The sequence below is a fragment of the Mirounga leonina genome, unplaced genomic scaffold (genome assembly GCF_011800145.1).
Source record: "Mirounga leonina isolate KUSES-001 unplaced genomic scaffold, KU_Mleo_1.0 Mir_97, whole genome shotgun sequence".
Taxonomy (NCBI): Eukaryota; Metazoa; Chordata; class Mammalia; order Carnivora; family Phocidae; genus Mirounga; species Mirounga leonina.
Window position 1 is genome coordinate 9,202,808 of NW_023270889.1, and position 20,867 is coordinate 9,223,674.

At 36.4% G+C, this 20,867-nt stretch overlaps 1 protein-coding gene and 1 non-coding gene across 2 annotated transcripts in view; both read right to left on the reverse strand.

Annotated features, from left to right (window-relative positions):
• Positions 1-20,867, reverse strand: part of LOC118006515 (potassium/sodium hyperpolarization-activated cyclic nucleotide-gated channel 1) — a 359,934-nt gene that overhangs the window by 129,591 nt on the left and 209,476 nt on the right. The window lies entirely within an intron of this gene.
• Positions 11,152-11,256, reverse strand: LOC118006577. Its single transcript, XR_004678115.1, has one exon. It is a non-coding gene; the product is annotated as a U6 spliceosomal RNA (small nuclear RNA).

The following is a 20,867-nucleotide window of genomic DNA, read 5'->3' on the forward strand; positions in this document are numbered from 1 at the left end:
CTATTGGCCAAGAACGCTCAAAGGGTTCTCTTCCTTTCCTCCTATCCCCAAAGCCTGGAATGGAGTAAACTATCCTGGTATCTAAATAGGAAAAGTCTTCTGGAAGGAGGTCCTTGCCTGAGGCTTAATCCTCCAGAATGTGGAAGATGCACATGAGGCAGAGAGGCAGGTTCCATCTGAACCACTACACGATGCTGTGTGCGTTCACTGACACCTGGCCAAAGTAACATAAGGAGTGATGTCATTTCTCCTCAGTGCTATTATTTAATCTGCACTTAAATTCATGTATGGGTTTTAGGAAAGCAACTCTGCACCGATGATTTTCAAATTAGTAGATCATCTCTTTCGGTGGCATTCTCAAGTAGTTTAACTCTGCTAATTAGAGGTTTTAGCATGTTGGTAGTGTTAAAAACTGCTAAAATTAAAGCGAAATTGAAGTAAAACAAAGAACTGTAATCCTTTTTTGCTAGGCTCAAACTTCTGCTCTTAATAAGGAAAGCAGCCACCTGGGGCATAAAAGAAGCAGGAGTTAAGAAGTTTTTCAGCTTGAGTATAGCCCTTGGGTGGTTGGTGTTAATAATTAGAACATAAGGGGTGCCTGGGTGGCCTGGTTGATTAAGCATCTGACTCTTGGTTTTGGCTCAGGTCCTGATCTCAGGGTGGTGAGATTCAGTGCTGCAACGGGCTCCGCACTCAGCGCGGTCTCCTTGAGACTCTCTCTCCCTCTTCCCTCTGCCCCTCCCCCCCACTCTCTTTCTCTCTCTAAAATAAATAAACAAATAAATCTTTTAAAAAATAATTAGAACAGGGCACCTGGGTGGCTCAGTTGGTTAAGTGACTGCCTTCGCCTCAGATCATGATCCTGGAGTCCCAGGATCAAGTCCTGCATCGGGCTCCCTGCTCAGCAGGGAGTCTGCTTCTCCCTCTGACCCTCCTCCCTCTCATGCTCTCTCTCTCATTCTCTCTTTCTCAAATAAATAAATAAAATCTTTAAAAAAATAATTAGAACATAAATTATTACAGATGCAATTTTTGGTTTATATAAATGTTTACTACCATATGAAACATGGCATTGGGTTTTTCATCCTAGATAATCTGCATATATGTCAGTTGTATGACAGATGGTGTAATGTATAAAGAATATGTACTTCTTATGAAGATTAAATGAAAGGCATTATATATAAAAGGCTGATACAAAAAGTGGCTGTATATAAAAGGGCTGATACATAATACGGTGTTTGGGTGTTTTCTATCCAGCTTAGTTCTCTGCATGAGGGTCTAAGTTTATTAAAGTGTGTGTACATGTGTGTGTTTTCATTTAACAACTTGTTTATAGCACTTTCTACTGCCAGGTACAATTCTAATCTCTTTACAAACATATACATCATGAAGAATTTTATTAAAATCTGATGTTCAGAGATCAGCATAACTAAACTATAGAGAATTTTAAACCATATAGAAAAGAAATGTATAAGCTGACAAGAAACTTACTTAGTAATTGGTTATTGATGTTGAAGTTAAAACTAGCTTTTGCATTATTCCAAAAGTGAAGCTCTCACTTGTAACAGATTCTGAAATCCCACCTTAGTAAGGGTAGAATGTTCCCTTAACATTTAACATATCCATGTAGTGGCATGATGGTATGATAAATTTCTGGGGGTTTTTTTCTACCTTGATTTGCTACAGGGCTCGGCCACCAGAGTTAAGAAGGAATAGTGAAATAAAATAAAAGAGTTGACCCATTAAACAATTTTTTCCCTATGGTAGACTGACTTATATTCATAGACTCATAAAAAGTTGGAATTGTATGAAATCTGGGCAAAACTTTAGGCTATCTTTTTTATGGGCAAATGGAGTTTAAGAATATCCCCAATTTCATGATTAAAATAACCAACTAACTAAATACACACACAAATAAGTGTATTCAGATATCCAACTCTATTTTAATCTAATATGCAAGGAACAATACATTTCAAAGTCAGAAAATATTGTTACTTGCCCATGGTCTCATCTGGTTTGCCTAAGGATTGAAAAACAAAAAAGCCCTCATGTCTTTACATGCTTGCAAGTATTGCTTCCATTAGCTTGGCATTGTCACTATAATAATTGAAATATCACTACCAACAAAAACATTGAGTATGGTTTATATAGATCTCTTACAATAAGAATCTAATTTGACCTGGTGATTATCACAGCAACCTTATGGTAGCTAGAACAGCCTTTATTATCTTCATTTTACTGAGGAGGATGAAATTCAGAGTTTCATTAACTTGCCTACGGCCTCATGATAAGAAGTAGTATCTTCCCATTGGGTCTCTGACCTTCCAAATACAGACACAGTACAACTGTAATTTAAGCTGTAATTGCTTAATAATTGCTATCCTGTACTCTGCTTACATATGGGTATTTAAGAGGAAAAAAAATCAACCATGGCTTGGGGTTAAACCATCTCCATTTTGAAAGTGATACTACAAGTCAAATTATGATTACATTCTACCTGGGTAAAATGATGAGGGTATCCACTATGATCTGTATTACCCAACATTACTATGGAGTTACCTATTTCAGAAAAATGCATGCTTATGAGGTCAGTGGCTAATTAAAATGTATAGAAAACTATTTCCCTATGCTAAAGTTATTTCAATCACAAGTTTAAAAGATAAACGATACCGGTTAAAATTATCCTGTTAGTTTAGAGAGATACTTTCTTTTTTTAAGCCAAAGACCTTTATTCTCTCACTGTTTTGTAGCCTAAAACTTTGATATCAAAGTCAGCTTTGATATCTTCCTTTGATTCTTCCAACTTCTGGTGGAGGCTGTAATTATTGGCATTCCTGGGTTTACGGCTACATCACTCCAATCTCTGCCTCTGTTGTAACACGATGTTTTCCTCTTCTTGTAAGGACAACAGTCATGCTGGATTAAGGTCCCTCTAATGACCTCATCTTAACTTGATTACATCTGCAAAGATCTTATTTACAAATAAGGTCACATTGGCAGATGCTTGGGCGTTATAACTTCAACATATCTTTTTGGGAGGCACAATTCAACCAATAAAAATAGCTTTGCTCCAAATCAGAAGAGGTCAGTCTAAGTGTGGGGAGTGTAAGTTTATGTGGCAGTCACAGAACATAGAACCTGCAGCTTCAATCACAGTCCCATTGGTGTGTGTTTGTAGTAGGTCCAGCTTGGACTTCCCAAGTTAAAAAAAAAAAAAGAAAAAGAAAGAAAGAAGAAAGGAAGGAAGAGAGAGAGAAAGAAAGAAAGAGAAAGAAAAAGAAAGAAAGAAAGAAAGAAAGAAAGAAAGAAAGAAAGAAAGAAAGAAAGAAAGAAAGAAAGAAAGAAAAAGAAGAAAAATGCTTTTAAATTTATCTTCTTATTTTTTTTTTAATTTATTTGAGAGAGAGCGAGAGCATGAGTGGGGTGAAGGGCAGAGGGAGAAGCAGACTCCCTGCTCAGCAGGGAGCCCGATGTGGGGCTTGATCCCAGGACTCCAGGATCATAACTGGAGCCGAAGGCAGATGCTTAACCAACTAAGCCACCCAGGTGCCCCAAATTCATCTTCTTATTTACAGCAAAATAGTAACGACACAAGTCACAACAGCACATGTTACTTAATTCTAAAGGCATGACCTTAAATTGCAGACAAACAAAGCCTTAAATTATAAGTAATGCTAGAACTTGGTGTATTGATTATGCAATCTAACAGGATAAGCCTAGGAAATCCTCCGCTGTATAAAAAGCAGAAAGATTGAGCACTTACAGTTATTTTTAGAAGCCTAACTCCAACTTAAAGCTCTTATCCTATGATGTGTACTCAGTGTATTCTTAGTATGTAAGGCTTCTGTGTCAGAGTTACTGCTTTGAGAGAATATTCTGCTTTGACTCCCTAAGTCCATATAAGCCTTATACAAATGTAGGTTTTATAAGGTGTGGACTCCCTGACCTCATGTACAACTTCACAGAAAATTCAAATACCAAATAGCACTTAACAGAGGCAAAAAGCAACTTCTTGATCAATAGAATCAAACCAAATACACTTATTACTAGTATTTAGAAAGGTTAAATCCCTGGAGTCTCAGTTGTCTCTGATAAATCAATTCTCCATTCACATTACATTTGAGTGTGAGTGTGTGTGTGTGTGTATGTGTGTGTGTGAAATGAGAGAGAGGGAGGGATAGCACAGAAATTGATTGATTGATTTTCAAGGCTTAGACTATCTTGTTTCTGCCTTATCTCTGAATTCAGATATAGATTGGCTTGGAAATCCATAAGCAAACAAACTATAAAACAGAAAGAAAAAAATTGAAACAATGTTTATTTTTTCTTATTTTCTCTTCTTCTAGCTTTTGATTCTACCAGCTTAGAGGAAGACTAGGAAAATGGTGATTCAGACATAATTCCCATTTCTGATGAGCTCATTTTAATTCTTTAAAGTCAGAATAAAAATATATGGACAGCTGTCCCATATTTAACCATGATATTACTATCCAAAGAACATATTAATGTGAAGCAGGTTCCCTTTGAACTTTAGTGGATTCCATTTGAAACCATGCTAATGAGCATATTCTAGCTATTTACTTATGGCATTGAGAGGAAATATAGTTTACTTTTAGAAAAGCAATTTTTAGTCTGTTTATGCATGATAAAAAAATATGAGCATAAAAAGGCAAATGCTACCCAAACTGGAGTATCCCTGAATACTTTGGTAGAATTCTTATTTTCAGTTATAATATTACCTAATGCCAACACCTCATACAGTTCTGACCACTTTGGTTGTGAAGCATAATAATTAGTAATTCCTGCGAAGAGCACAATGCTTAGTACAATTCCTGTAGAAGACTGACCTATAATATCTTACTCAGGCAAAATGCTAAATTTTCCACAAACTGATAGACTATAAAGCACATCTCCACATTGTATAGATGTCTTCTTAACTTCCTCTGATGTGGAAGGAAACAACTATGGCTTACTGGCAAAGCAAGAGAATGTCTTAACAATTAACAGCATGCATTTCATGGTCAGTAGGGACTGCTCAGAGAGAAGAGGTAAACCTTCAAAGCTTAATGATTTCTCTTGTGCATCACTTCCATGACTCATGCCAGATTTTCCCCAGCTAGTTCTAAAATGATTAATCTGCTCCAATGAGTCAATAGTCTTCCATCTTCACGTTTCCTTAGGCACTGGTGACAAAAATTAACAAAATCTTCTATTGTTGTTTTTTTTTTTTTAAAGATTTTATTTATTTCTTTGAGAGAGAGAGAATGAGAGACAGAGAGCATGAGAGGGAGGAGGGTCAGAGGGAGAAGCAGACTCCCTGCCAAGCAGGGAGCCCGATGCGGGACTCGATCCCGGGACTCCAGGATCATGACCTGAGCTGAAGGCAGTCGCTTAACCAACTGAGCCACCCAGGCACCCCAAAATCTTCTATTGTATTCGCGTATGGGTATATGTGTATTTCTACCCCTGGCTTGCCTAGAAAAGGTGTAGCATAGCAGTCTCCCTAGTGTACAATCTGTGTGCTGTCCCTGGTAGCATTGTGATACCAGCTTCTCTGGACAGTGGAGAGGGAAGCAGCAGTAAGCCTCAGTAAGACAACTTTGATCACACTGTAGATGCGGTTTGGGAAAAGAGTACCCAATTTTCCAATCAGAATCTAGACAAAGAATGGCGTACTCAAAAACTGCTCCCATATCTTTTTCTAAGAGGCTAGAAATACCTTGAGTCCTTCTGTTTTAGGTAAGGAAGTCAATGTCACAATTTCTGGAAGGTTATGATTTAAATGCCTGCACATTACTTCTACGTCATTATTCAAATATCCTCTTGCCATGACCTACAGGTTCCTTGGCTGGCCCCAAAGGTTTCAGGACTGACTCCCAAGACACTAGAATTGTATAAGCATAGACTAGCACAGCGTGAACAGAGCATGAAGAGCATCCCAAAACAAATTCTTTAGAGAAGGATAAGGCTTGAATGCCATAAATTAAAGGCAAATATGAGGGATCAGATCTTTCAAATGAGAGAAGATAGATGGGAGTAAATGTGTATCGGGTATACATAAGATGGGGTTTAAGCAGATTACCGTTGCTTTGATATGTCCAGGGCTTAGCTTTGGCTATCACTGGAAGTATATTATGTGGTTAAAATAGAATCATTCAAAGGTTCTTTTTATCTTCTATTCTGTTATAGTGAGGTGGCATGCTTGGTTAGTGGGGAGTCAATCTAGAAAGCTGGCAAAAGATGAAAAATCAGATATATATGTTTCCATATGAGGTATAGTGAGGGCTACAGCAACTTCAAATAGAAAATGAGTAACACACAAGAGATTAGATCCTAGAGCATTTATCATTTATGATGAAGGTAGAATCCAAGCAAGGGGATAGGGGCAGTATTAAAACTTATCAAACTCAACACCCGAAGAACAAATAATCCAATCAAGAAATGGGCAGAAGACATGAACAAACATTTTTCCAAAAAAGACAACCAAATGGCCCATAGACGCATGAAAAAGTGCTCAACATCACTCGGCATCAGGGAAGTACAAATCAAAACCCCAATGAGATATCACCTCACACCAGTCAGAATGGCTAAAATTAACAAGTCAGGAAACGATAGATGTTGGTAAGGAAGCGGAGAAAGGGTAGCCCTCCTACACTGTTGTTGGGAATGCAAGCTGGTGCAGCCACTCTGGAAAAACAGTATGGAGGTTCCTCAAAAAGATGAAAATAGAGCTACCCTATGACCCAGCAACTGTACTACTGGGTATTTACCCCAAAGATACAAATGTAGCCATCGAAAGGGGTACATGCACCCCAATGTTTATAGCAGCAATGTCCACAATAGCCAAATTATGGAAAGAGCCAAGATGTCCATCGACAGATGAATGGATAAAGAAGATATGGTATATACATACAATGGAATATTATGCAGCCATCAAAAAACCGGAATCTTGCCATTTGCAATGATGTGGATGGAACTAGAGGGTATTATGCTAAGCGAAATAAGTCAATCAGAGAAAGACAAGTATCATATGATCTCACTGATACGAGGAATTCTTAATCTCAGGAAACAAACTGAGGGTTGCTGGAGTGGTGGGGGGTGGGAGGGATGGGGTGGTTGGGTGATAGACATTGGGGAGGGTATGTGCTATGGTGAGTGCTGTGAATTGTGTGAGACTGATGAATCACAGACCTGTACCTCTGAAACAAATAATACATCATATGTTAAAAAAAAAAAAAAAAGGAAGATAGTAAGAAGGGAAAAATGAAGTGGGGGAAATCAGAGGGGGAGACTAACCATGAGAGACTATGGACTCTGAGAAACAAACTGAGGGTTCTAGAGGGGATGGGGGTGGGAGGATGGGTTAGCCTGGTGATGAGTATTAAGGAGGGTACGTACTGCATGGAGCACTGGGTGTTATACACAAACAATGAATCATGGAACACTACATCAAAAACTAATGATGTAATGTATGGTGACTAACATAACATAATAAAATAAAATTTTAAAAAATTCACCAAAATGCTAAAAATATTATGTAACTTAATAAGGTAATTGGCCTAAAGAGGAATAAATATAAATGCATAGAACAAAAGTGTTTAACCTTCACTCCATTTAGCTTTTTCTAGTTTTCAGGCATAGTTTAATTTGCATCTTATATATCTATATAAATACTATGCCTTTTTTTGGCACTTGGGCAAATGACTTAAATAAACTCTATGCATTAGTATCCTCGCCTATAGAATAGATATGCTAATAAAACTATTAACCTCATACTTAAGAAACACTTAGAATAGCAACTGGCACAGAGTAAATGCTATATAGATACTTGTCAAATAAAATAAATAATAAGTGTCTGTGAGATAGCTAAATTCTCAATAATTCTCTATTATAAAAGGCATGGGGGGAGCCTGTGTGGCACATTCTATTAGGTGCCCAACTCTTGGTTTTGGCTTAGATCATGATTTCAGGGTTATGAGATCGAGCCGCATGGAGTCGGGCTCCATGCTCAGCTAGGAGTTGGCTTAGAGTTTCTCTCTCCCTTACCCTCTACCTTCCCATTCTTTCTCTCTCTCTCAAATAAATAAATAATTTTAAAAAACGCCTGAGTATTGAAAGACAATGGTAGAATTAAGACATTCTGTGTCATGTAGAAAAATGTCTTTGGCTTTCCAGAAATTTTTGTGTGGTTTTCTAATTGTGCCTGTATTTTCAAATAATGATTCAAAAGAAGATACAGAATTTAGGTAAGCATACTTTATTTTGCATTAATGCAGTAATTATCAGCAAGATGAAAAACATGGCATAGTGTAAAGAATGTGAAATATTCTTTAAGGAAAGCATATCTACTATATATAGCAACGTTCTTATATATGTTTATATAAAAAATTTTATAATGCCATTTACTTTACCCAGATAGCCAGTGTAAGATGTTGGATGTTGGTATAACAGATAAAAAAGATAGACTTTAATATGATAAGAAATAAAATATTGTCATTACCATTATATATTTCCTTGACTAATAACTTTGCTTGTCCTTTCACTTTATGGAGTACCCTAAGGTATATTTCTTATCAGATTATATAAACCATGACTTTGGACAATAAACTAAATTCAGAAAATCTGAAAAAAAAAAATAAATCAGGAAGAAAAAAATAAAATCTTTTAATTTTAGGTATGTCTATAAATTTACTTGACATCAACACTCTTGAAATATAGGGTAGCTTTACTGGAAAAGGTAAAATATATTACATTATTAGTAAGCCAATAGGTGCCATTAAAGTATAAATGACAGTATTACTGTTATTATTATTAGTCAGTGCTACACAATGATAATGGCATGGTTGTCTGAGAATCCTAAGATATTCATATTTGATTCTTATTATATATTTTCTCCAAAGTTTGTAAGCTACACCATGTAGGAGCAAATTTCATAAGTAAAATGGGTGGGTGTTTTCGACAAAGTTTAGGTAGAGAAATATTAGAGGTAGAAAAAAAAGGAGAAGACGATTTAGTATTTAGATGGTAATATAATCATAGGAGTAAGAAGGGGCAGGAAAATTGGGTTAAAGTAGTGATCTTGATGGCATTACCCATATAGGAATAAAACATTATTTTACACACACTAAGACATTTTAAAAGACAAATTAGGTAGTGAACTAAGGCATTTTCAAAGGCAATAATCTACCCTCTAGAATAAATCTTAATAAAATAGATTCAGGGAAAGTTCTCTCTTTCAGGAAGCTAATGACCCAAAACATCCCTATGAACATAGAATACAAGAGATTAAAGCTAAACCGAAAAGGATTAAAGTATCTCAAAGCCCAACACGTTGTCTTCAAAATTTAAGAGAAATAACTGAGCTTTGTAGTATATTCTGTTAATAAAATGGACCATTTGAAAAGTAAAGAAGTTCAAGAAAACAAACCTTCAAACCCAACAACCATTGTTATCCCATCAAAGTACAAATCTAAAGGCATCACATGGGTTCTGATGCCATTCACTAGACTGAGATAGGTGTTTTTTAAATATATTCTTATCCACTATTGAGTGAGCTATGACCAGTCTCACTCCAATGAAGAATTTAGTTATCTGTTAATCTCGTCGTCCTCTTCTATGCTGCTCCTTCACATAAAACAAGCCACAAACCCCAAACAAATCTAGTTTACCTTCAATTATTTAGGTGAACAGAGTTGAGTATGATTCATCAAAATAAAACAGACCACTCTCCTGACCTCTAATCCTAACTGTCTACTAGGATGTCCCCTACTCGGCTTTAAACTGATGTGCCAAACTCTGTGTCCAAACTAAATTCATCTAACCGGAATTTACCATCAATAAGCCCTATTGTCCCTGAACCCCCCCCATCTCAGTTGGTATCACTTAACTGATTCCATGTCATACTTTCCCTTCCCTCCACTGTGAGACCCCAAAGCATCCAGGCAGAAGAGCATCTAAGCAGTATCTGCTTCTACTTTACCCCCTAAATAGTTCTCAGGTTAGCAGTCTTGCAAGTACCTGTTTATCACAAAACAACCAACAAATGTACACAAAGAACAACTATTGAAAAGAATCCTTCTATTGTCTCCCCTTCCCTGCCCAGTATTTCCCTTTAGGACATCTCACAGTGTGTTAAAAAGAAAACCAAAGACCCAAAATGGTGTCATTTAGGCCAAGTTCTCAAATCTGGGCTCAATACCTAGTTTAACTGCAGTTTCAGTCTCCCCCAGAAATGCAGTCTTAATCAGTCAGGAATATTCTGATAGGCTCCAATGAGTCTGGCAGGGGCGCTCTCCAGCCCTCAAAGGTAGAGGGAGTAATTTGCATGATAAGATCCCCTCCACTTCACCTCAGGGAAAGCAAAGTTGTCTGTAACAATCCTTTTCTTTTGCTAATCGCTTTCTTGCCCCACCCTCTTTCCAGTAAAAATCTTCCATTCTGTACAACTCCTTAGAGTTCCCCTCTACTTGTAGATGGGATGCTGCCGATTTGTGAATCCTTTAATAAAGCCAATTTGATCTTCAAATTCACTCATTTGAATTTTGTGTTTTAACACGTGTCACTTGGCTTGAGGCCCTGCTTTTGGTTGTTTATATTATCACAGGTTTATACTACGGAAAATGACTTGGCCTCCATAATAACCATGCCTATCTTCAGTGCACTTCTTCCTTGATTGTGACCCTTAATTACTCTGAGGCCAGTTGTTTTCCTTCCAAGGTTTTCTAAAACCAACTTACACTTCTGCGATCAAAAATATGTTATAACTCAATAATATTATACTATAAGATCCTATCATCTTATAAGCAGTGGTTAATATTAAACTGACCCTTCTGCTCTTTCACCATCCCTGGATTTTGATTCTGCTCTTTTATTTCTAAAGCTGTATAGGGTTTATTTTCGTTTTTATTTCTCTTTTGAATAGACAAATAGAGCTCCCTTTTCTGCCAGTTTTATTGAGATATAATTGACATATAATGTTGTATTAATTTAAGATGTAAAACAAAATGATTTGATACATATATGTGTATATGCCTATATACTAGGCAATGCAATATATATATATATATATATATATATATATATATATATATATGTTGCAAAGTGATCACCACAAAAAGTATAATTAACATCCACCAGCCCACATAGTTACAAAAATATAAGGAATACTTCACACGTTTGCATGTCATCCTTGTGCAGGGACCATGCTAATCTCTGCATAGTTCCAATTTTACTACGTGTTTCTCCCAAAGTGAGCACTAGAGCTCCTCTTTTTTAATCCCAATGAAAAACACTTAAACTTTCTGGCATTTTCCTTGTCTGGATTACTACAAATTATAGCACAAATTACAATTTACCTCATCTACTTTAATTCCTTTCCAGTCTGTTCTTTGGAACAGCCAGCAACAAGTCCAATCCATGCTTAGTTTTCTCATAGCCTCAAGAGTAAGTCAAACCTACCAAGATAATCACAACAAGCTGGTCACCATGCAGCCACTCCCTGGCCCTTCAGCAACACTCTTTAACTCTCCTAACTCCTATACAAAATCCCAGACTGCTCTTGCCACCTGGAATCACTTGCAGTTCCCCAAATAAGACAATTCATTCTCCTCCACGCCTTTACATAGGTAGCTTTCTCTTACTCAGTATGCATTCTGACCTCCTTCCTCTCTGCCTGGCCATTTCAGCTAGTCTTTCAAGATGCAAATCACTTTGTAACATTCTCAAATATCCACCTTCATCCGTCCAAGTCAGCCCTCCCAGCTGGGCCCAGCGTCTCATCTATGCAACCCAAGGACTTATGCTTCCATTTATCATGTGATTGCATTGTACCATCTGCTTATTTGTCTTCAGCAGTATAACCAAAGCTCCCTAAAAGCGGGGACCATATCCTAACCATCTTTGTATCACAAACATCCAGTAGTGACTGATACTAATGAAATCTAGGAAAAACATTTAACTGAGAATAACAGTATTCGAGTATAGGCTGTTCTATAATGTTACCATAGCTACATTGAATTGTGTTGGAAGTAGAAAAGGCAGTACCTTCCCTTGAACTACAAAGAAAACCAGGATCTCTCATTAAGGTTCAGGGTATTTCCACTGTGAAATATGAACTTTAATTTTAATAAAATGGAACAGATGTCCTTAGCAGTTTGATCAACTATTCTCTCATTGATATCTGTATAGCAGATGGTATAAATAACTCATCATGTATTTAAATGCTGATTTTAAAACTGAAATAATATAAAATATTTCAAGTTTATTAGGTATGCTTTCCTTCATGAGTGCCTTATCAGGGGATTAGCATCCCTGCTAATTTTCAGACATGCTTTCATATAGTTTTCTCCTCACTTGTTTTCTCCTGGGAGGAAGGCAAATGTCCTTTCACAATGATATACTTCTGCTTTTCTGGACTCAAAGTGCTGAGAGTTAAATTTGAAACACCACTCTAATAGCGCAAATATCATCATTTACATATTTTCGTCAGGAACCAAAGATGGAACACATACCCAATATACATCAACTGACAACAACCTAACAGAAGTTGCGTTGGTTGCCTTAGATGAGGATGACACATCTAACATTGACATTGGAGGTAACAAATGTGGTCCGTGATCACAAGTGGAAATGTGACCAGCCTAGTGAAAACAGTTCTTAGAGGTCTTATGAGGGGAGCCTGCATGGCCCATATATAAATGTGCAGTAGTATTTATATGGTGTTCTTATTTAGCCTCCCATCATTCTTGTGTATACAAAAACAAAACAACGAAAAACATGATTTTGCTTTCTGAAATATAATCAATCGAATATGATTATTCTCAATATACTCCAATGTTCTCTTTAGGATACAGAATAAAAGTGGTGGAAGTTTCTCCATATTAGAATAAGTAATGAATCCTTGGTGAGTAGGGGACACTGAGTCATCTTTTTCTTACTATTCCTCACCACCCCCAACTCATTAAAAAGGGTAATGGCAATGCAAAACCCTGTGTTGCCAAATTTTAGAATTTCCTGGGCTTCCCAGAATCCTTCCCCAGGTAGGGACCAAATAAGAGAGAACACATTTAAATATAATAAAGTTTGAGTGTGCTTTGCCAACAACCCTGAGCTAGTCAACATTGCATAGGACTCAAAACTCAGTAGGTAATGAGAACATCCAAATGTGGTTTTCTCTTAGTGCAGTGTCAGGCATTAAATATTAGCGAATTGACTATTTCTGATGGATGGCTTGAGGTATTAAGTGGCTACTCATAATTTAGTATTAAACAAATTGCCACTAATAATTAACTTTTCTGACTATCTTAATGTAAACGTTTCTGCAATATATTATTATCTGGAAAAATCACACAGTAGTTATCAGAGGAGCCATTTTTTAAATCAGTATTTGGCACTAAGTTAGGTCAAGGTCAGAGTTAAGGACAGAATCTATAGTTTGTGTTTACTAGGTCTTGTAGTATTTGACCTTTAAACTGCTGTTTCGTCATGTCATAGCTATTGCAGAGAAAGTGATCATGTTATATCCAATTTCATTGCTAAAATATATACAAGGTCATTGCCTCCAGCAGGTGACTGGAAAGAATAATGTAATCTTCTTAATCGTGACACCCAAAATAAAACTAAGAATTTTTCTCAAGTCCTTTTGAATGTACTCAAAATGTAAATAAATGAAACAATAGGTTACCCATAGTCAGCTAGGATCGATTTAATATGGCCAAGCAGACAAAAGCAGTTTCCTTAAATAAGAGCTACCCAGGGTCTCATTAGTGCAGAGAAAAAAAAAAATCAAGGTCATGCTAAGGTGTATGACTTCATGGTGGAAAATTTCAATCCTCCAAACACCTCCCAGAAAAGAAACCAAAAGCAAGAGGAACAACAACAAATATGTCAGGCAGATTTCAAAATCTCATTTAGACCACTGGACAAATACTAAGGAAAAAAGTAGAAGTTCTAAATATACTGAGGTATATATTTTTACAAAGTAAGGTTGACAAGGTTGGAGACAGACATGGAATGTCTCTTATTAGAATGGCATATAGAATTATCACCACACGAGTTTACATATGGGAAAGTGGGGGCCCCAAAATTCTGAAGAATTTTTCTAAGAATTACATCTTAGAAAAAAAAAGGGCCTGAGAATGGATTTTATGAATAAATAAAATCACATTTTTCATTTATCTTTTAATCCTGTCTTGCCATATTTAGAATGATCAAGGAAAAAGTGACTATAATATACTCTGCTAAAATACAAGCAATATAAGGTGAGAAAACATATTCATCAAATGATATTTATTCAACAATATATGTAAACATAAAGATTAAACAATACGTGTTTCTACCTATTTTAATATATCGTTAAATTTATATGTATAATATTTATGTGTATATAAAATGAGGGCAATCACCTATCACAGAGTTTGAGCTAAAAAATAATGCTGATAGCATTAATGGACTTCTAATCTACTTAATATTGTTTTGCAAGCAGCTTTCAAAACCAAGCAATCTGATCTTTTCTAAATGGCATTATAGTAGGAAAAAGGTCATTATGTTTAGGCTGGCAAGCCCATGAGGAAAATAATAGTAAGTTTCCAGTTAGACTCTGATGCTGATTAAATCAATATAACTGTCAACAGCTGAGTCCTGAGATTAACACAGATGTGGGAACAGAAAGCAAACACAACTGTGGAAATGGAAGCAAATACTATGCTTATGGACAAAAGCCATCTGGGAATTGCTTCTTTGAGCAGGAGTTATAAATCGAGGCAGTTTGCCTGTAGAAAGCTAATACCTTTCTGTACAAGCACTTTATTATAATTTGGAGATTTATACCTAATTCTCTATGCCACTGACATAACCCAACCCAGGAGTATTACCAAAGCACAAACTGCACATTTACATTGGGGTGACTTATCTTCATCACAGAATATTAGAAAGTGAATAGTGCATGTTCTCCTTTTGCATATACATCCTTTTGTATCGAGAAACATTAATGATGAAGAATTTATGTTTTTTTTGTTTGTTTGTTTGTTTTAAAGATTTTATTTATTTATTTGAGACAGAGAGAATGAGAGAGACAAAGAGCACATGAGAGGGGGTAGGGTCAGAGGGAGAAGCAGGCTCCCTGCCGAGCAGGGAGCCCGATGCAGGACTCGATCCTGGGACTCCAGGATCATGACCTGAGCCGAAGGCAGTCGCTTAACCAACTGAGCCACCCAGGCGCCCAAGAATTTATGTTTTTGACAGGTATCCTCTCCAACACTTACAGGAATTTAGGATGAATATCATATTGTGTCAGACTGGGCTTGCTTAAAAGTACCAAATATTATGTGCCTTGTTTCGGGGAGCTGATAGTGGGGCACACTGCGACACTATACAAGCTTCCTTTGTTGAACAAACTTAAAGGACTATAAGCTATTATTTCATATCCTGAAAGAACCAAGGCATAGGTACTAGAATGGGAGAGTTTCGTGGAAACACTGGAACAGTTTGCCAAGGGGATGTTGTTTATCCACTACTTGCAAGTAGTTAATGAGAGGTACTTTGGATGCAGGGAATTAGTATCTTATGAGAGAGGCTGATACATTCAAACCATGGGGAATGAGAGGAAGAAGTGAACATCAGAATGCTAATCAGGAGCCCAAAGGAGTGCCAGGAACTAGGATGTTGGAGCAATAAAGTACCAGAAGTCCCCTAAGATATTTGAGTAAGTGAGCAAGTGTTTCTATTGGAGGCCTCAGAATAAGCTATCATACTAGAAATCTTTCCCTCCATGTCTGTCCTTCACCCCTCTCTACCCCACTCTTTACCCAGGAAACTGACCCCTATAGATTACAGTTAACAGGATCCCATGCCTCTGACTTCCAGTTGGATTCAGTCATCTGACATAGATGCAAGGGAAGAAGGAGAATGTAGTCAGTATTTTGAGCTTCCCCTTTGAAGAGAGTGAGTTGGCTATGTTTTCTGTTAAAGGGAATTACTCCTTTCAATGCAGCCCCATCTTTAAGAGACCCCCTTTTCTGACTTTCGGTGTTGGTAACCGTTCTGTGATAACTATCCCTGGGCACCCTGCTATCCCCTGTGGTCACGAATATCTCACTCACAACCTGGTAAATAATCCTTTTTTGATTTTTTTAATTATTAAATTAATTAATAATTAAATTATTAAAACATTTATTCAAGTATAATATACAATGTTATGTTAGTTTCAGGCATACAATATAATGATTCCACAACTCTATGCATTATTCAGTGCTCATCATGATAAGTGTACTCTTTATCTCCTTCACCTACTCCCCCCATCCCCCCATTCACCTCCCCTCTTGCAGCTATCAGTTTGTTCTCTATATTTAAGAGTCTATTTTGTTTTGTTTCTTAAATTCTGCATATGAGTGAAATCATTTGTCTTTCTCTAACTGACTTATTTCACTTAGCATTATATCCTCTAGATCCATCCATGTTGTTGCAAATGGCAAAATTTCATCCTTTTTTTATAACTGAGTAATATTCTACCATATATCTTTTTTATCCATTTATCTAAGGATAAACATTTGGGTTGCTTCCATATATTTGTTATTGTAAATTGCTGCAATAAACATAGGGATCACATATCTTTTTGAAGTAGGGTTTTCATTTTCTTTGGGAAAATGTAGTGGAATTATTGGATCAAATGGTAATTCTATTTTTAACTTTTTGAGGAACCTTCATACTATTTTCCATAGTGGCTGTACCAGCTTGGATTCTACCAAACACTTGAAGAAGAGTAAATACCTATTCTTCTCAAACTATTCCAAAAAATAGAAGAGGAAGGATAGATATGAGGTCAGTATTACCCCGATAGCAAAACCAGATAAAGACACCACAAATAAAGAGAACTACAGGCCAATATCTCTGATGAACATTGATGCAAAAATCCTCAACAAAGTATCAGCAAACTGAATCCAGCAATACATTAAAAAAATTATTCACCACGATCAAGTGGGACTCATTCCAGGGATACAAAGGTGATTTGACATTCACAAATCAATTGATGTGATATATCACATTAACAAGAGAAAGGATAAAAACCATATGTTCATTTTAATAGATGTAGAAAAAGCATCTGACAAAGTACCACATCCATTCATGATAAAAACTCTCAACAAAGTAGGTTTAGCAGGTACATATTTCAACATAATAAAGGCCATATACGAAACACAGTGAACATATTTAATGGTGAAAAACTGAGGGCTTTCCCTCTAAGATCTGGAACAAGACAAGAATGTCCACTCTCACCACTGTTAATCAAAATAGTACTGGAAGTCCTAGCCACAGCAGTTAGACAAGAAAGAGAAATTAAAAGGCATCCATTGGTAAGGAAGAAGCAAGATTTTCACTATTTGCAGATGACATGATACTATGTATAGAAAACCTTAAAGACTCCCCAAAAAACTACTATACCTGATAAATGAATTCAGTAAAGTCACAGAATATACAATTAGTATACAGAAATCTGTTGCTTTTCTATACACTAATAGTGAAGTAACAGAAAGAGAAATTAAGAAAACAGTCCCATTTACAATTGTACCAAGAAGGATAAAAAATGTAGGAATAAAAAAAAAAAATGTAGGAATAAACTTAACCAAAGAGGTAAAAGACCTGTACTTTGAAAAGTATAAAACATTTATGAAAGAAACTGAAGATGATACAAACAAATAGAAAGATATTCCATGCTCATGGATTGGGAGAACCAATATTGTTAAAATTTCCATACTACTCGAAGCAATCTTCAGATTTAATATAATCCCTATCAAAATAGCAACAGCAGTTTTCACAGAACTAGAAATCATCCCCTTTTTAAAACCTTCCCCTACTTTGTAACTTCAGAAAGTCATCCGTTCCTGTGGCAACCCTACCTGTATAGTGCTTTAGATAGAGAAGAAACACATGGAGATACAGAAATAAACTTTCCTGAGAGTCAAGAAATGTCAGCTCAAGAGATCAGTCACTAATAATTTTATGAACCTAAGAAAGTCATTTACCTTCTCTAGGTATCTTTTCATTTTAAAAAAGAAAATTTGGACTTCTGGAACTAAGGTTTATTTTTGCATCTAAAATTAATCTTTCTATTATTTTAGACACAGAAGTAATCTGATTATAAGAAAATTGATGTCTTTTATATCACACCCTTCTTGTATCCTGGGGCACACTGCTTTATCAATATCCATCCCCTTTTCCTTACAGAATGCCCAAAGATTTGGGGTGGCAGTATGGTCAGCATAATAAAATAGATTATTTATACTTTTTAGAAGAATGGGGCAGCCAAGTGATTCATTACTCACTGAGGTAAAAGTCAAAGTTACTGGGTGGGGTTTCTGGAAACATAAGGGATGTCCCAATTGGGGTTGCCTTTTCTGCCATTTGGCTTTTCTCTTCTCACCTGAAATGTGGACTTGATGGCTGAGGTTGGGAAGCGTTCCTGACTGTGACAGCAGCAGTTGCATCCTACGGCAAATGGAGGGGGGGCGCTGATAACATCATGGAAGTGGCACCCCAGACTTGGATGGCCTATCTTTCAATTTATCATCTGGTAGACCTTATCTAATGCACTCCTGTGACTTTCTATAACATAAAGTTGTATGTCTCTTTAACTCATAGCAAAACATTAGCATTAAGTTACACACACACACACACACACACACACACACACACATACTCCGTGCTCCTTATAACACTAAGGTCAGAACTCTACTCCTATGTCCCAATAAGCCTTCCTTCCCCTACCTTATCTTGTATTCAACCCACTCCTCAAAATTTACCAGGACTGTGCTAAAAGCACACAGGGTTTTAATTTCTAATTCTGAAAGTCATAGGTAACTTGTTTTAATTCATGAGATTTACTTAATCTACAACTTGTCCATTTACAGTTAAATACCCAAGAGAAACTCTTGCACAGGTATGTGTGTAAAGAAAAATGTTCACAGCAGCATGGCTTTTAACAGCAAAAAATTGGCAACAGTATACACACACTATGGAATATTATACTGCATTGAAAATGAGTGCTTTGCAGCAACATGCAATAACATGGATGAATATGTCAACAACATAGTGAGTGAAGGAAGCATATCCTATAAAACAACACCCAGCTTATTAACCTTTTCATTAAGTTAAAAAAAATGAAAACCGAACAGTGTGTTTTGAAAAATGAACTGTTGAGATACATTTGTTTTTACAACTGTTATTTAAAGGCAAAGAACTGAAAAATACAGATTTCAATGTTGAGTGTCAATTTTCTAATTTACAGTTATTAAGTAAATATACCCACATATGTGTAAGTGTAGACAGACCAAGTGCCTTCTATAGAAACCAAGTGCCTTCTATAGAAATTAGGAAGTTGACATTCCATTTTCAGTTGGAGATACCTATGTACACAGCCCAAGTTAAACTTGCTAAAGGTCCAATGTCTAGCTCATAAATATTTTTTAGGCTCACTTTTTTAAAAATAATCAACCTCTCCAGAAAACCTTCCAAATTCAGCAGATTTTCCTTTCTTCCCCATAATTTATCAGCTTAGAAAAATATGTATCAATCAAATATGCCACCCCTTTTACAACTCTGCCATTCAAACTCTTTCAGTTACCTTCTAGCCTCTTTTGCGTTGCTGGGATATTAATGGGAGAAACATCAAGCTCACAGAGGGGACTAGGCACTGATTATTACATATGGTTGAATAGTAAGAGACAAAAACCTTTCAGTGGCAATCTCCTAAATTCAGCTTCTTTCAGCCCAGCATTCAAAGTCCCTCACAATCAGATCTCAGTTAACTTTTCTAACTTTTTAACTTTCTCTCAGTCCTTCTCCAGAAACTCCACCACAACCAAACTCCTGCTTCTCCCCAAACAATCCATGGACTTTCCTGTATCAGAGTTCCTCCCAAGGAGTATTCTTGTTCACTATATTCTACATGCATGGGAGGCTCTTCTCCTTTCTACAGATTTAAATTCTATCCATTCTTCAAAATTCAGTTCAATTTTTATCACTTCCTTGCCGATATTTCCTTAGAACTGCTGTAACAATTTTCATTAGTAAAATCACTTGGTAACACATTTGTACCTCCCGTCTCACTAGCTCACCATCATCTGGCAGGACTTATCCCAGGGTGAGAGAGGTTCAGTGAAGAGTTTCTGATTGCCTGGATTCCAAAATATCTTCAACTACAGTGTTGGGATTTTCTTTAAAGTGTATAATTTTATTTTTCTCTCGTCTTCCCAAGTAAACTTCTTTGACAGAAAGAGCTTTGTCTATCACATACTTACTTCTCTGACCTTGCCAAGTTCATTGCTCATAAAAAGTACTCCATAAAAACTACTGATTTACTTTAAAAGGATAAGAACATTAAATTTGTGATTAAGAATTACCTCAACATATTGCTTTGCTTTTAAAAATACACAAAGAAACAAAGTGCCTTCTATAGAAACCAAGTGCCTTCTATAGAAATTAGGAAGTTGACATTTATCTTCAAGATAAGGTCACTTAAGATTCAGAATCAAAAGTTAGAGGGAAAAACAAACAAACAATAACAACAAAAACTCAACACTCTGGGAAACAAACTGAGGGTTACAGAAGGGGGGATGGGGTAACTGGGTGATGGGTATTAGGAGGGCACGTGTTGTGATGACCACTGGGTGTTATATGCAACTAATGAATCACTACATCAAAAACAAATGATGTACTACTATATGCTGGATAACTGAACATAATAATAATAATAAAAAAAAACTCAACACTCTTCATAAACAAATTTACCAAAATATTCCATAGTTTTTGAGAAAAATGTTACTTTCACTAGTCAGATGGCATGGAATGCTACTATTAATTTATAATACTATTACACT